Genomic DNA, 18,281 nt, shown 5'->3' on the forward strand with positions numbered 1-18,281 from the left:
AGGCACATCATCAACCTCTTGAATAAAATTAAAACCAGAAATAATATAATTTCAAGGCTTGCTGGAACAACCTGGGTTTGTGGTGCAGAGTTCTAAGGTCGTCTGCACTAGCCCTCGCATTCTCTGCAGCAAAATATTGTGCCCCTATCTGGGACACACACACTAACATTATAGACACCCAGCTAAACTCTACCATGCGCACAATTAGTGGGACAGTGAAAAGCAAGCCTCTCTCCTGGCTGCCTGTTCTATCTAACAATGCTCCACCACACATATGGAGAAGATGAGCCTCGATTAAGGAATTTAATAAAGCAATGAGCAACTCAGTCCTTCTCTTACACACCAGACTCTCATAAACCCACCTAGTCTTCGCCTAAAATCTAGAACGTCCCTCTGGTCCATGGACGAACTCTCTTCTGCGCTGCCATCAATATCTCACACATGGAGACAATACTAGTACAACAATCTCCCAACAAACGGCTTCCTGGTAGAAGATCCCTGTGCTCCACAGCCTGGTTTTGATCTTTCTAGGAAGATTTGGTCATTAATAAACAGGATCAGAACTAGTCAGAGTAGATGTGGCTACCTTCTACATAAATGGGAGCTGTCAGATCACCCTTATTGTGACTGTTCTCCCGTGGCTCAGACGATTACTCATATTGTGTATGACTGCCCAAGCGCCAATTTCATGGTGGTGGCCTACAGGACATCTACTAGGTGACGGATGAGGCCTTGAATTGGCTTTCCAGCCTGGACCCTGACCTGTAGTTGGCATGGTGGTGGTTATGGAAGAAACAGAAGATCACGGTCCCGTCTCACCACGAAGACGTTATTCTCGTAGTAACTCTCATAGTCCTCGTCATGGTATCAGCAGAACTCCTCATGTTAGATGATGATTAAACCTCGGATACAGCTACATTTATGTTGTGAAGTGTTGTGAGAACATGCAGCCTTGTCATACTTATTACAGCAGGATGATAATTGTCCCTGGCTTGATTATGACAAGTTACTTTTGCTTTATTGGAAGAATTTTTGGCCTTGATTGGCTCTTCCTGGACACAGGTTATTGCCATTAGTGAAACATGGCTGACAGAAGATGATATAGTTAGTGGGATAGAATGTGTAGGTTATAGTGTGTTTAGGAGGGACAGAGAGAATAAAATGGGGGAGGGGTATTATTGATGATAGCTGAAGAACTACAGCCAAGGAGAATTGAAATTGTATCGCAGGACAGTGAAAGGAGTTCATTTGAGGCTACTTGGTGTGAGATTGAGACTGGAAGAATAAAATATACAGTTGGGTGCTGCTATAGACCAGGTGATGGAATAGATGGTGAAGATAGTATGCATAGGGAAATTGATGAAATGAGTGGAAGGAGGGTAATTATTATGGGGGATTTCAACTATGGTAACATTGATTGGAAGGAGGAGAGGACACATGTGAGGAAGGAAAAGGATTTTATTCAATTATTAAGGGATAACCATCTGAGACAGCATGTAATTGAAAATACTAGGGGTGTGAGAGTGCTTGACCTGGTAATAGCATCTGAGAATTTGACTGTAATGAATATGACCATGTTACCACCTATTGGTGAGAGTGATCATAAGGTCTTGACCTGGGAGGTGGCTAAAGGTTTGGAAGTTTAGATTAAGACAGGGTATATGTGGAATTACCGTGCTGGCAAGTATGACAAGCTTAGGAGATTGCTTGGATCAGTGCCATGGCATGTACAACTGTAAGGGCTGGACGTCGATAGAGCATGGGAAATGGTCAAGGAGCATTTATAGGAGGTTATGGCTGATTGTATACCTAGAGTCCGAATAATAAAACAAGTAGGGGTTAAATAACACCATTAAGCTTGAGCTGCAAAAAAAGAAACAACTGTGGAGGGAATTTAAAGAAAAGGGTGACCTACAGCCAGACGAACGGTATAAAGTGCAGTCCAGAAAGGTAACGAGTGTGGTAAAAAAAGCAAAAGCGGATTATGAAAGGAAACTAGCTATGTAAGCAAAAGAGAAATCCAAACAGTTCTTTCAATATCCTGCAAGCAAGGAAAAAACTGTACAGGGCAAAATGATTTTAAGGAATGCCGATGGTAAGGAGGTCACTGAATCAGTCGATATAGTGGAGTTACTCAGCGCGCACTTTGCAAAAGCATATCATCCAGGTGGTGACATTGAAAAAATGAAGGAACCATTAGTTTATACGGGAATTGTGATGAATGAAGTGGAGGTAACTAGTCTGTTACAAAACCTTAATGTGAACACTTCTGTGGGATTGGATGGTACACCGGCACGGGTCTTGCGTGAAGCGGCTAAAGAATTATCAGTGCCCTTGACCATGCTGTTTAATCTGAGTCTCAGGTCTGGTTTAGTCCCGAAGGTGTGGAAAGAGGGGAAAATAGTTTCACTGCATAATGGAGGATCCAAGACTACGGTTGCAAATTACCGACCGATCAGCATATCAGGAGTCGTTGTCAAGGGCTTGGAGAAAGTAGTCAAGGGAAAAGCACAGGAATGGATTGATGAAAATGAGATACTGTACAGGGGACAGCATGGCTTGGTGAAGGATAGATCATGCTTCAATAACTTGCTCAAGTTTTATAACAAGGTGATGGCTGAACTGGATAAGGGAAATGGGTTTACAGTGATACTGCTGGACTTGTCAAAGGCGTTTGACAGGATACCACATGGAATACTAATCCGTAAACTACAACATATGGGAATGGATATAGGGTTGGTGAGATGGATAGGTGGTTGGTTGATGGAGAGATATCAAAGAGTAGTTTATTCAGGAGTAGAGTCCAAAAGACAGCCTGTGACTAGTGGTGTGCCGCAGGGTTCTGTTCTTGGACCACTGCTGTTTAATCTGTTTATTAACGATATAGGGAAGGATCTAAATGGAACAATTCATTTGTTCGCTGATGTTGCAAAGTTTGATAGGGCAATAGTGAATGCAGAAGATGTCAAAGTCTTGCAGGATGACTTAGATAGATTGGAGTTCTGGGCTAAGGAGAATGGATGTAACTAATTTTCCGCCTATCAACTAGTTTCTGCATTTAACATGCAGAAACTAGTTGATAGGCGGAAAAGGGGAGATATGATTGAGACAATCAAATTGCTAAAGGGATTCTATAGGATTAATTCAGAGGATATTTTTGAGATCAGGACTGGTGGTGGGAGAACTAGAGGACACTTATGGAAGCTGGGCAAGAGTGTTAGCAGGGGTGTTAGAGCTGGGTTCTTTACTTTTAGAGTGGTAAATGAGTGGAATAAGCTGCCAGAGTCTGTTGTGGGTGCTATGACGGTGAACGAGTTCAAGGCAAGGTATGATAGATACTGTGAGAATGTAATCGCATAGTTGTGTGGACATGATGTTTAGGGCCTCCCTCGATAAGTCTAAGGACTTCTGGAGTCGCCCGAAATAATAATAATAATAATAATAATAATAATAATAATAATTTATTTTTAAAAAACGAAAACTTAAAAAGCTGTTGTGCCTTTTATGTAATGAACTTTTATGTTACAATTTTCATCATTTGTTTCTGGAAATTGTGTTTGTGCTTTTCACTTACCAGTTTCATGTAGCCATAAGCATAAATAAATAAATCACTAATTAAAAGCAGCAACCGATGAAGAGATGGGAAAACAAATGATATCCTTACCCCCAACATGATATGTTACTGTCTGAATTGATATGGGATCTACGGTCGATTTTCTTGAGTTTATGGGGGAACAAAACACGAATTTCAGGGAGAAAAAATCCGCTTGCCTGTGCCAGAGATCAAATAACTGGAGAAACTGTCTAAGTGAGGTTTAGAAAAAGTTCACCCAGTCGCTTACTTGACTAGAACTTAAGTCTATCTTCAGCCAACCTGGCACAGAAGATGCAAACATCAGTTCCACTGAACTACACAGGCTTTAGTTGAAATCTCCCATAATAATCACTCGATGTGCACTCATTGTACTAATTTGCGAACCATATCTTTCAGCTCATCCCTGGAACCCCCAAGCCAATAACAACAACCAACTTTATATTTTCTCTTACTGGCTTTGCTCTCACACTAAACTTCAAATGAACATCTGCCCTCCTGCCTATCTCCTGTTCCCTAAACCATTGTAATTCATCTGCTATCATTAGCAGTACCACTCACCCATCCTAAATGCTGTCTTTTCTGAAAATACTAAATTTTTCACATTCTATCACTTTGATTACATCATTGCTTTTAGCCAATTCTCACTAATCCCTATAACGTTTGGTGAGATTGCACTAACCAATGCTAAAACTCCTTTCTCTTGTTTCTGATACTGCTTACATTAGTATATAGAAACTACAGCATCCTTATAGGCCACAACTCATCTTTACTTCCTGAATTAATCACCCTAGTGAATCTTTTTGGCTTCAGAGAATAGATTCAGCACTTGTTGATCATTCTCGAACTTACTCGCCTCATGGTTGCCTTCATACACATTCACTCATCACTTGAATATATGTGAGATAATATATGTAAGATATATATATATATATATATATATAGATGAGGACAGATTAAGGGAATATTCTCCGAGAAACTTAGCAGATAGAGATGAGGTGATATGAATGAGACATAAAAGTAGGTGAGAGGAACCTATCAGACAGAGTGTAATACATGAGGACAGCAAGAGATATCCCTCCTGGAAATTGTATAAGTGCCTCGTGAGTAAGGAAGTGAAAAGTGTTTGGTGAAATGAATGAGTGACATGCATCACTAGAGTGGGTGTGAATCATTGCTGAATGTTTTTTTAAGGCTAAGTATGAGATGCATTGTGGTGTTCGAGGATTTGGACTCCTCAAATGAATTTTTTTTCATTTCATGGAGACCTACAATTATTGAGAGGTTCAGAAAGTAGAACGGACCACTACCTGTTCCCAGTACAAATGATTGAGCCTGGAATTAAAAGGAGAAATGAGCAGGATTGTTACATCAGGTTAGATGAACCCAGTGACCCATCCTGGGGAGGCCAAGGGGCCCTGGTACTCCCAAAGAAAAAAGAAAAAAAAAACACTAGAAAATTTTCCAAACTTTTTCTAATTAAAATTAATTTTTTTTATTTATGTTGTGTCGTGTCCTCTATTTCTATACTACTTATGAATTAGCGATCATTGCAGGTGCCTTCATAGGTCGTATGAGATGCGTAGTGTGTATTTTCAGTCGTCTACTCAACTCTCCAACCCCCAAAGATTAAATCCTGAGTGCGCCATTGGATGAGTTACTATATTACGGTGAACCTTCAAGATGGGAGTGTTTCAGGATTGTATGAAAGTAGTGCCAATGAAGGACTGACTATACATGAAGAGCGGACGGAGTGCTTGTGAAATGATAATATTTAAAGCAGTCGTTCGTGAGGAAGCTAAGCAATTTTCATTATTTGAATAGGGTTTCTCTTCTGAAGAGAAAGATCCATAAAATTAATCCAACCGTGAACACGTAATCAAAAGTACTAATAAAAGGGACATATATATGGTCCGAAAGAGTTCAGGTCTTTTAAGCTGAGAAATATCATGGAACTCTGATGTCAAAGGTTATAGTCATGTACGTTCTCTTGTCAATTTCTAAATTTCAAATATTTGGCAGTGAAAGAATAATTGATTTTTTAATCCATTATTCCACATGCCAAACTATTGTTGATATCGAATGAGATGGGAATGCACACTTAATAATAATAATGACCTACCCAGATGATGTTTTGATAATCTACATTTTAGGAACAGACGCATCACGAATTGCTTCAGACCTGAAAATACTTCAGGTGCAAACTTGACTTACCTGATTGTTTGCTTACTTGGGACAAAGGATTAAAACCAAGTTTATAAAATTGCTTGGTATCTTTAACGTATAGTATACCCAAGGTAAAAAAAAAAAACTTTCTACATCGTTCTCTCATTCTGAGATTTTTATTTAATAAGGTCAAAGCACCTTGTGGCAATTTGTATAGGTAAAATTTATAAGTTCTGCATTAGTTCAACCTTGGCATCTCAGGATCTGGCTCCGACTGATAAGACCTCAATAAAGGTCTAAACCGGTCTTGGTAGTGGCCCTTCCCTTGACGCATAGCATCGTACATATCCGCAAGGAGATGTGCATTGCATTATGGAAGATACTAAGGAAAGTGATCAGAGCTTAATCCACTTTTACTACGAATTGCCTCAGATCTGAAAATACTTCAGTCGCAGTTGAGAAAAATGATTAAAACCAAGTTTATAAAATTGCTTGGTATCTTTAACGTATAGTATACCCAAAGTAAAAAACTTTCTCTCTCTCTCTCTCTCTCTCTATATATATATATATATATATATATATATATATATATATATATATAAATCAACTATCGCCTTTTATTCCCGTATATGAGTAGGCGAGGCCGTTTTAGCCATATCTAGCTTTTGGATGCCGAGTGGGTAGTTCAATCTCCACTGGTAGACTATCACTAATTAAGAGGCAAGCAGTGAAGAGACAGCTAACAAGTGCCGACATCTCATGGTTCATAACCCTAACACAATAATTTTAATGTCTGAAACGGTCGATTTCCTTGAGCCTAGGGGACAAAAAAACCTGAGTTTCCGGAAGAAAAAACCACTTGTCTGTGCGAAAGATCGACTAACTCGGGAACCGGTTGAAAAAAGGTTCTGAAAATGTTCCTCTAGTCGGCGACTAGACTTGAACCATTGGCCGCCGGTGAAATTTTAAATGGCCTATACAAAATAAAAAATAATAATCCTTTTTTTTCCTAATTAGTAACTAATTTATTAATAAATAAATCTGTAGATTTATTTATTAATAAATTGGTTAATGATTGGGATAAAAAAAAATAATTTTATTTTGTATAGGCAGCACCCCAACTTAAAATTTCACCGGCCGCCACTGGTTCAAGTCTAGTCGCCGACTAGAGGAACATTTTCTGAACCTTTTTTCAACCGGTTCCCGAGTTAGTCGATCTTTGGCACAGACAAGTGGTTTTTTCTTCCGGAAACTCAGGGTTTTTTGTACCCAAGTCCTCATTCGTGCGGTCAAGCGTGGAGTGCAATCGCCACATCTACTGAACTACACATATTTGTTTGGTATTATTCAAAATTCCTACCCAAGAAAATTTTCCCACTCCTATATATATATATGACTACTACTATTAACTCGGGGTTGGGATATGTTCATTTTTAATATTAACTGACTTAAAACACGAGAATTATAACAAAATGAGATTTATTTGAAAACGCAACATGTTTCGTCGAGATTGACTTCATCAGGCGTTAAGAACATAGAAAGATATTAAAAGACACTGAAAATAACATTGAGACACTCTAAAGCTATACAATTATTGTATAGCTTTAGAGTGTCTCAAAGCTATACAATTTAGAGTGTCTCAAAGCTATACAATTTAGAGTGTCTCAAAGCTATACAATTATTGTATAGCTTTAGTGTGTCTCAATGTTATTTTCAGTGTCTTTTAATATCTTTCTATGTTCTTAACGCCTGATGAAGTCAATCCGACGAAACATGTTGCGTTTTCAAATAAATCTCATTTTGTTATAATTCTCGGGTTTTAAGTCAGTTAATATTAAAAATGAATATATATAAAACGCTTCATAAAGAAAATTAAAAACACTCGACAAAGATGATTTATTAGTCGGTTTGATGTTAAGCCCTTTTTACAAATGTCACAATCAATGGCATCCTTTTACAGGACACGTTTCCACCATCTTTGCCCACATACTACATTCTGTTTACTTCATGTAGAAATGGGTTCACTATGAGCTCACTGCTATCCATCCCCATAGCTAACTTTTATATGGAAAAACTTTTCAGCAAAGTGCTCTTGATTGCTTTAGTTTAAAACCTACACTTTACCTCAGATTATGTTGACTATGGTCAGATGGTAGCAAAACTTTAAACACCTTCCTCAATCACTTTTACAAACATGAGCACATGTAATTTGCCACTAAAATTCGCTTCCCTTCCTGGACACACTTGTCACACGTCTTCCCCAAGTCTATTCTTCACCATGTGACGTAAACTAACCCTTATCATCATCACCACCTTCCACAAAAACTTGGGGTTATTAACTCCTCAAAAACAAAGCCATAACAATTTTCTCTCATGAGCAAGCTGTTAAACAGGGATTAAGTTGTTAGTAATACAGTTTATGAACAATGGCTATAGCAAAAAAATGCCATCAATAAAATTCTTCATAAAACTACATCTGTAAATGGATATAACAAATAAATATTACAGTAAAACCATAGCTATTCCATATATTAAAGGATTATCACAAAAATAAAATGCCACTTTTTAACCACCTGTGAAACTGAAAGGCATATCTCCTTGCCGACTTTTGCATATACTGAATCCAGTGCAAGTTGTAAGATACCTTATATTGGTGTAACTGGAAGTACTATTCCAATCCATAAAAACAGAACACAAACGACACAAAATTTAACAATTTTGGTAAATCGGTCCTCTCGGATCACGCGCTTTAACATCCAAAACCAAACTGATTGGAAAGATACTGTAGCTGTTCCCAACATCATACAAAAGCCTGGTACGATTAACAATTTAAGGAAGCACGTGACATTTTGTTCAACCATTCTAAACAGCAATTGTGGCCTAAAAATTGCATGCATATAGATGGCACAGATTTTAGAGTCCAAAAATGAAGGTTTGCTTTTAAAAGTTCTCCAGCAAACTCTCTTTTAGGACTCTAAGCAATAATTTCAGCTATTTCATATCTTGGCGACTATCGATATCAACAGGATTTGGTGTTTTATTTACATCGTGAAGAACTATTATGAATAATCAACACCTAACTTATAGATGCATATACAGGAAGGCCAACAAGGAAGATTAACTTGGAAAACCGTTGATATACTGAATCCTAACTTGTCCAAAAGTTGACCAAATTAAAATGACTTTAGCATGTGTGCAGCATTTAATGAAGGCATCCGCGACCCATATCAGACCGATCTATGCACAGGGAATTGAAGAGGTTCGTTACTGGCAGCCGCATGCCTATACGGAAACCAGTAGTTTCTGCTAAGAACCAGAAAGTTCGGCTATGATAGAATCAGGAACTGACTGTAAAAGTCATATGGTCCGACGAATCACAGTATACCTTGTTCTGTACTGATGGTAAGCAGAGTTTGGCAGGAGCCCCATGAAGCAATGAACCTAGCTTGCATTGTAAACACACGTCAAGGTGGTGTGATGGTGCAGGACATGTTCTGTTGGCATGGAACGGGTCACTTGATATTGCTAGAATGTCAGGTGTCCTCTAAGGAATACCTGAACATTGTTGCCGATCAAGTCCATCCTGCAATGTTAACTTATCCAGCAGGTGACAGTTGTTTCATGCAGCAATGCTTCAGCCAATTGTTCAGCGAGCATGAAAGCAACTTCCACCATCTTCCTTGGTCATCACAAATCCTGGATCTGAACCGTATTGAGAATGTATGAAACATGTTAGAAAAATAGAAAAATTTTGCATCTATGCAAAACTACATACGAGATGTGCTGAAATTCTGGCTAAAGGAGGGCCAACACAGTATTAAATAAGTTTTTAATTCAGTGGCCATTATGTGTGTGTGTGTGTGTGTGTGTGTGTGTGTGTGTGTGTGTGTGTGTGTGTGTGTGTGTGTGTGTGTGTGTGTGTGTGTGTGTAGAAAATATCCAGAGATTTTTATTTAATAAGGTTAAAACACCTTATGGTAACTCGTTCTGGTAAAATACTTATAAGCTCTGTATTACAAAAATCTTGGTATTTCTTGCCTGGCTCCCACTGATGAGACCTCAATAAAGGTCGAAACCGGTCTGGGTAGTGGCCTCTTGCCTTTAATACATAGCATCATACATCTCCTCAAGGAGGTGGGCTGTGCAATAAGGGTAAATATTAAGAATAGTGATCAGAGCTTATTCTACGTTTACCATGAGTTGCCTTGACTTGCACTGCTTGGGGGGACAGCTAGACTTCCAATACGTGCAGGCGCAAACTTGACTTGTCTGTTTGCTTGGGAAATGGAGTAAAAACCAGGTCTAAAATAGCTTGGTATCTTTAACACACACACACACACACACACACACACATATATATATATATATATATATATATATATATATATATATATATATATATATATATATATATATATATATATATATATATAATTTCCTAGTTTTGATATTAACAAAATTAGAGGCGAAATCAGTAAATGGGCGGTAAATGATATCAACCAAGTAAATGATATCTACTACTTATCAACAGTAACCAGAGCAAATGTAACTGAATTTTATTGTTTTCATTTCAAAATAGAAACCATCCCCGTGAAATGGGCCGTTATAGTTGTCAATCTTAAAATCCTATATCACATTACACCTGGTTAGAATCACTTACATTGGCTACATGACGATTTCACAGAGTTCTGCACGCTCTGCACTGGGCCAAACGACTACTAATGCTTCTGCGGAATGAGACTCTAAGGTCCCGTAGAAAATACATTACGGGATAGGGTCGTTGCACAGGGCTGCTCTCAGCCGAGCGAAGCAGTGCTCTTGCTGCCTAAGAAGGCGCGTTCATGACAATCTTAGTGGGAGAAAATGCGATCTATTTTTATGCAGAATATGTAAATTTGCAGCAATTATATTGACTTACCTAATTATTAATACTTAATTCGTTTACCTTGGGGGAGACCACACTCCAACCAGGCGCATCCCCCGGGTGGCGGATACCCAAATGGGTTGCTCTGAATAAAGAATAAAGAGCCGTGGACCAAAGGATGTAGCAGAGGCATGGCAAGCTGGCTACATTATATGCCAGTAACTTTCATGAGCAGGAGAAAGTCTACAAACCGAGATAGTGCTACTGCGTACGGGACAACCGACGCGCCTACTCAAAGACCACATAGAGTAGGTGAGAAATCAGCAATGTAGCCATCCTCAACATAAGATCACTATACCGACCTGGAAAATTGCAATTAGTCCAGGAAAATTTAAAAAGACTGAAATTGAGTATTTTAGGTTTATCAGAGACACATTGGTGCGGAGATGGATTCATGGATTTACCAGAAGGAAGACTGTACTTCTCAGGAAGAAAAGATAACATACACAGAGGAGTTGCATTATTAATTGAAAAGAAACTTACACACTCAGTAATTGAAATAACCCCAGTGTCTCCTAGAATAATCACAGCCAAACTTCAAGCAAAAGAAAAAGGTCAAACAATTAAAATAATCCAAATATATGCACCAGACAGTAACCATTCAGAGGAAGAAATAGAAAATTTCTATGAAGAACTACAACAGGAAATAGATAATCCCAAAAATAGAGAACTCATGATAGTGATGGGAGATTTTAATGCTAAAATAGGACAGTTCACAGCAGACAAAAAAGATGTGATGGGGAAATTTGGATATGGAGAGCTTAACGACAGAGGAGAACAATTACTCCACTTCTGTAAAGCAAACATTCTAATGATTACAAACACATTGCTCTATCAACGCTCTAATAATAAATATACATGGACATCCCCAGATGGTAATATAAAGAACTGCATAGGCTATATCATCATAAACAAACAATGGAAAAGATCAGTAAATAATGTACGAACATTAAGAAGTTTTGATTTTGACACTGACCACGAAATATTAACTGCCAAAGTGAAGATAAAATTCAACAGAAAAAATAATATCAGAAAAGAAGAAAACATCAACCTATCAAAACTAAAAGATAGCTCAAGCAGAAGTCGATTTTTAGAACAGATGTGCTTGAAAGTAAAACCCTCCATCTTCCAGAACAGCGGGAAGAAGAAAAAGAAACACTTATCAATTGCAAAAGACACTCTAGGTTCCAAACTCCAAATAAACAAACAGTGGATAACCCAAGAAATCATAGCTACCATAGAAGAGAAAAGAGAGGCCAAGATACTTGTAAACCAACAAAACAATGAAGAGAATAGAGAAGAATACAGAGCACTAAAAAATAAAGTTGATAACCTATGCAAAAAAGCCAAAGAAAAATGGTTAGAAGAAAAAGCTAAGAAATGCCAAGAAGCATACCAACAAAACAACCTAAAAGTCTTCCATGATACTGTAAGAGAAATTACAAAGGAATTCTCAGCAAAAACAGTAACAATGATAAATAACAAGATGACTGAAACCGGGAATATTGAATATATAAGAAAAATCTGGTCAAACCATTTTAAGACTATCTTCCACCAAGGAAACAAAACTACAATGCCAACAATAGAAGAAAATAATGATCACCCAAAAATTTTACAAGAAGAAGTTAGATACGCAATAAAACAGATGAAAAACAATAGCACCAGGCATTGATACTATCCCTACTGAACTGTGGTCATATGGAGGCAGCACATCAATAGAATATTGAACAATCCTATTCAATAAAATACTGCAAACAGGAGAGATCCCAGATGACTAGAGAACTGGAAAGATCATCCCAATATACAAGAAAGGAGACAAAAGAGACTGCAGAAATTAGAGACCAATCAATTTACTCCCTCACACCTATAAAATATTCATAAGAATTATACAAAATAGATTAAAAACACATACGAAGAAATGATAGGCATAGAACAAGTTGGTTTCCGAGGAAACTATTCAATAATAGACCAAATTTTCACATTGCACCAACTAGCAGAGCTCAGCTGGGAAGACCATAAAGAACTATATTGTTGTTTTGTGGACTTTAAACAAGCTTTCAATAACATCAACAAAGAAATCCTTCTTAAAATTCTACTAGAAAAAGCAATAGACAAATATATAATACAGTTTCGATAAAATATTACTCTAAGACAAATGCAATAATTAAAAAGGACACACTCACAACAGAACCTATATAGATCCAAAAAGGAGTAATGCAAGGATGCCCATTATCCCCATGCCTATTCAACATATATCTAGAAGTTGTAAAGAAGGCAATAGACAATGAGCCTGGAATCAATGTCAACGGTTTAAACATAAATAATATCAAATATGCAGATGATCTCGTCCGTCTTGCAAGAACCCCAAATGAACTACAAAAGTTGATCAACAAGCTAAACGAAACCTGTAAAACATATGACATGGCAATAAATATACAAAAGACAAAAGTGATGAAAATAGGGAGGAACAGAACTACCATCTCAGCCACCCTAAAAGGAGAACAAATAGAACAAGTAGACAACTTCATATACCTTGGATCAAAACTAACAGAAACAATAGATGAACTCAAAACAATCAAACACAGAATAGCGATAGGATGGACCACCATGTGAAAATTGCAGAAAATCTGGAAAACAAACAAGATATCTAAGCAAGCCAAAATCAAATTATATGAAGCAATAATTATACCAACAGTCACCTATGGAGCAGAAGCATGGACAGTTAAAAAAAAAGAGAGAAGAAAAAACTGCTGGCATTTGAAATGAAATGCTTAAGAAAAATAAATAGAACAAGTTGGATAGAAAAGAAAACAAACATCACAGTCAGACAAGAACTATTGTATAAAAAGACAATAGAAAAATTTAGAAAACAACTGAGATGGCTTGGACACACTATGCGCATGGACGCAGACAGACTTCCTAACGTCCTAATCAATACTTTTCCAACTGAAAAAAGAAGACCCGGAAGACCAAGAATTACCTGGCTGAAATTAATAAAGAACATCTCGGGATGCAGAACATATAAGGAGCTTTTTCTAACAGCAAGGAATAGAGAAGACTGGAAGATCCTGCTCAAGAGAAGACTCAACTCGTCTTAGACGGAAGATATGAATTCGTTTATAAAAATTTAAAGAAAGAATGAAACTTCATACTAACACTTAGAAACGGCGCCCCAGCTTGTAGTGGCGTCCGCCCTGTACGGGCAAGCAGGTTTTTCCTCCCGGAAACTCGGGTTTTTCGTCCTGTATACTCAAGAAAATCGACCGTAGAACCCACATTATTTCAGACATTAAATATATTGCGTTAGGGTTAGGGACCACTAGATGGCGGCACATTTGAGCCGTCTCTCTTCACTGAGTACCGCTTAATTAGTGATAGCCTTGGGCCATCTATCTCTGATTGGTACCAGTGGAGATTGAACTGCCCACTCAGTCTCCAAAAAGTTAGATAGGGCTAAATGGCCTCGCCTACTCCCCGTATACGGGAATAAAAAGGCGTTAGCTATTTTTTTTTTTATACTCCAGATGTTGACATTAATATGACCGTCGGGTGAGGGTTTTATTAATATTATTAAATTGGATTTTACTATAACAAGGTAGTTGTCTCTATAATTCATTAAAATTAACATTATAATGGCTCGATGAAAGATATTCTCTAATAAAAGAAACTTCGACGAGCTGGTAAAGAAAAGTCAAGGTTTAAAAGCAATAATCTTAGGACTTAAAACGAATAGGTGAGATAACGGGACGCTTATTTAAGGGATTATATATCTAACTTTCAATCAATCCAAATATTTTGGCTGTGTGAAGACTAATTAGATTTGTGTGTATGTTTAAGAATAACTTTATTTAACATGTGCATCATTCCAGCGTTTAAGGAAGTAAGAAGCGGGAAATGACTGAAAAACATAACATGCTGCATGTGGCCAAGAGAGTCTTGGAGAGACGAATGCACTTCATAACAAAACGGGATAGAATTAGAAATAATAGAATTACAGAGGAGTAAGTGGAGTAGAAGATATTGTGAATTACTAAAGACTTCACAATGAATTCTACTCTATTTACATAATTAAAGCATTTAATTAGAGGTGAAGCTGGCTATATGAAGCAGATGAAAGGCAGACAAAATGAAACACTCAGTGGATACAGAGAAGGAAAGATCGCCAAAGAAGAAGATATAGTTCGCCCACCATTTCTAGATCCCTTCTTGGCTCGGTGCCAAGAATAGTTGATTCATGCTGAAGAGGAGAAAGAAATGATGTACGAATTCGTCGCTAACATGCGAAATCACGTGCTTTCTTGTCCGTCGCTGTCTAGTACTAGCTTGATTTTCGTTGTTCTCTTTTTGCATTATTTTTTTTATTATTAATTTGTATGATGGATTCAGTACGGTCAACAAGTTCTATTGTTACACGTTTCAGTAGCTCTTGCAAAAGAATATTGAATAATGTTCTGACATTCCGCGAAAAAGAATCGTCAGAAGACCGTCTTCTTGTTCCCCTTTCTCAAGTCATAAAACGTGCAAGTGCAATTGCGGGCGTATCGGGGTCGACTGTTAAAAGAATTCGTAGGGAATCAAAAGGTGAAGGTAAGCCAAAATTTAAATCTCCTAAAAAAAGCGCCAGAGAAAGAAAACTATCGAAACCGTAGCTTTGAATGATTTCGATGTAGACGCTATAAGAAGAGCTATTCACGAATTTTCCATGGTCGAGAAAAGAGTGCCAACTGTTCCGAAATTGATTCCTGTGCTTAAAGAAAAAATTAATTTTCCTTGGAAAAGAGAAACCTTAAGGAAAATACTTCATGAAATTGGATTTTGTTTTAAAAAGTCCCAGAATAAAAGGAAACTTATCATGGAGCGAAGTGACATTGTTTTATGTAGAACGCAGTATTTGCACGTATTAACACTCTACGTACATTTTTCCGACTGTTATACAAGCAAAATAGTTACACTTTAAAAACAGCAATGTTCGTAAAAGAAAAACTAAATTTTCCGACCTGTAATAATAAACAAACTGAGTTTGTTTATTATTACATCCCAGAAGACAGACTGATTACCCTATTATCGGAATGGATTCTCCTTTTTCTGACATGCGCAGAAGTGTCGAGGGACCTCAAATCGGTGGGCGAACTATAATGGGATGATTTTGAGAGGTTTGAGATTTAGAAGTTAAGGTGGATGAATGAATGAAAAAAGGCTAGAAATGTTTAACAAGAACCAAGTTACATCTCTGGTAGATGTCTGAGATTTTTTTTTAAAGAAATTCCTGTGATTCTTCCGCGCTTTTTTCATGTATAGCTTCTTGCGGATATTGTCAAATGCTGGGTATCAAAACACGTGATCTCTTTATGTCTAGAAACATAGTAAGGATTACCTGGTATTCTGACAGGCGGATCAACAATTTGTGTCGTCAAAAACAAATACATTGATTTAAGTTAAGGGATATTACATCCCATATAGTTTCTCAGCCGAATAAGAAACTCAAAAAGTTTCATGCCGAATATAGTAGAAACTATGTAAAGTTCGGCGATTCCAAGCGTAAGCAAATACCTGGATACTGCCGCAACTGACCCAAAGGTAGTGCAAGCTGAGGCAACTCGTGTCAAAGGTGGAGCAAGCTCCGATCACTATTCCTGATATTTACCCATAATGTGAACTTAGCTCCTAGGAGCTGTATTATTGTTCGACATTATGAGAGAAGGTCACTACCCAGACCGGTTTCAACCTTTATTGAGGTCTCATCAGTGAGTACTAGGTCTGCCTACTCACTGATGAGACCTCAATAAAGGTTGAAACTGGTCTGGGTAGTGACCTTCTCTCATAATGTCGAACAATAATACAGCTCCTAGGAGCTAAGTTCACATTATGGGTAAATATCAGGAATAGTGATCGGAGCTTGCTCCACCTTTGACACGAGTTGCCTCAGCTTGCACTACCTTTGGGTCAGTTGCGGCAGTATCCAGGTATTTGCTTACGCTTGGAATCGCCGAACTTTACATAGTTTCTACTATATTCGGCATGAAACTCTTTGAGTTTCTTATTCGGCTGAGAAACTATATGGGATGTAATATCCCTTAACTTAAACAAGTTATATGTCGCCGAATTGAAGCCTTTGGCTCTTCATATATCTAATAAATACATTGATATTCTTCCCGGCCTACTTGGTGCAGTTGAAGAAAGGAAAACGGTAAGGGATGTGGACACTGAAGTCTCCAAAGATGTATACCCAAAGAAATACAAAATAACAACTGTTCTACATCCACTTATATACAGACTAGTGACTTCACACCCAAATCACCTGCATCAGTAACACATAATACACACATTACATTCCCATAATGCTTTTGTATTTTGTTAAATCTCGCCAATCTGCGATTGGCTGCAGTGGCACACGACTTCCCCTGAGCCTCCAAATGTTTGATAGGATTAAAACGACCTCGCGTACTTCTTTTGGGAAATAAAACGCGTTAGCAGAATCAATTCTAGTCTACGTGAACAGGATAAACTATAATTATGGATTGTCTCCCTATTTTATATGTATAGATTTAGCTAATGGGTTAATTTTTACACTCATTTTTATATTTAGTCGTGATGATCAGTATTGCTGTAGTTTTAAAAATTATTACGCGGGAAATTAAAAAAAAAAAGTCCATTAGACGATGTGTTTCAGTCCTATCCAACTTTTGGAGACTGAGTGAGCAGTTCAATCTCCACTAGTATACCAGAGATAACCAGTGGTGAGCTATAAGGGGCTCGCGCGAGCCCTTTGTTAAATTTTACGAGCCCCTTGTTCTTGTTTACTTTATTTTTTTGAAACATACTGTATTAAGCAACAAACTCATACGGTAACCTAACAAAAATTAGTCAATTCAGCAGTGTATAGATTATTTGGAATTATTGTTTCAACTCCTCTATAACGAATGCACCCAAGTTTGAAAATAAAATAAACGCATGCGCTATCTTTACCCTTCTCCCTTCTGGCGGCCAATCAAATGTTTTATAAAAGATTTCATTCTTATTATATTTTGATAATTAAGAAATGTTTTTCTTATGTAAGATAAATTAACACAATTGTATGCAAATATTTCATATTTAGATCATGAAATATTTGTTTAAAAATGATAGCCTTAAATTAGAGGTTGATTGTCCTCTCATGCTTGTTGATTGGAATTTGTACACAAGCTGTATTAATAAAAGTGTTTGTGTGAAATACGGTTTTTTTTATTTTGCTCGACAATGAGCCCTTTGTTAAAATTTCCATAGCTCAACACTGGAGATAACTGACCTAAGAATATCACTAATATCCAGTGAAGAAACGGCTTACAAGTGCCGCCATATCGTGGTCTCTAATAATACTTTTAATGTCTGAAATAGTGTGGGTTCTACAGCCCATTTTCTTGAGTTTACGGGAGAAAAAAATCCGCTTGCCTGTGCCAGAGACCGACGAATTCTGGAACCTGCAGGCTTTAAAAAGTTCTATTCAGTGACAAGGATCGAACTTTTTAAAGCCGCCTTCGGGCGGCCTAGTGATGAGGAGTGGGACTTTCATGGAGTCCAAAAATCTACTATGGGAACCACAATAATCACTACTGAGAATAA

This window comes from Typopeltis vanoorti, chromosome 7, assembly GCF_054136105.1.
Source record: "Typopeltis vanoorti isolate ZY-2024b chromosome 7, IOZ_Tvanoo_1.0, whole genome shotgun sequence".
NCBI classification, from domain to species: domain Eukaryota; kingdom Metazoa; phylum Arthropoda; class Arachnida; order Uropygi; family Thelyphonidae; genus Typopeltis; species Typopeltis vanoorti.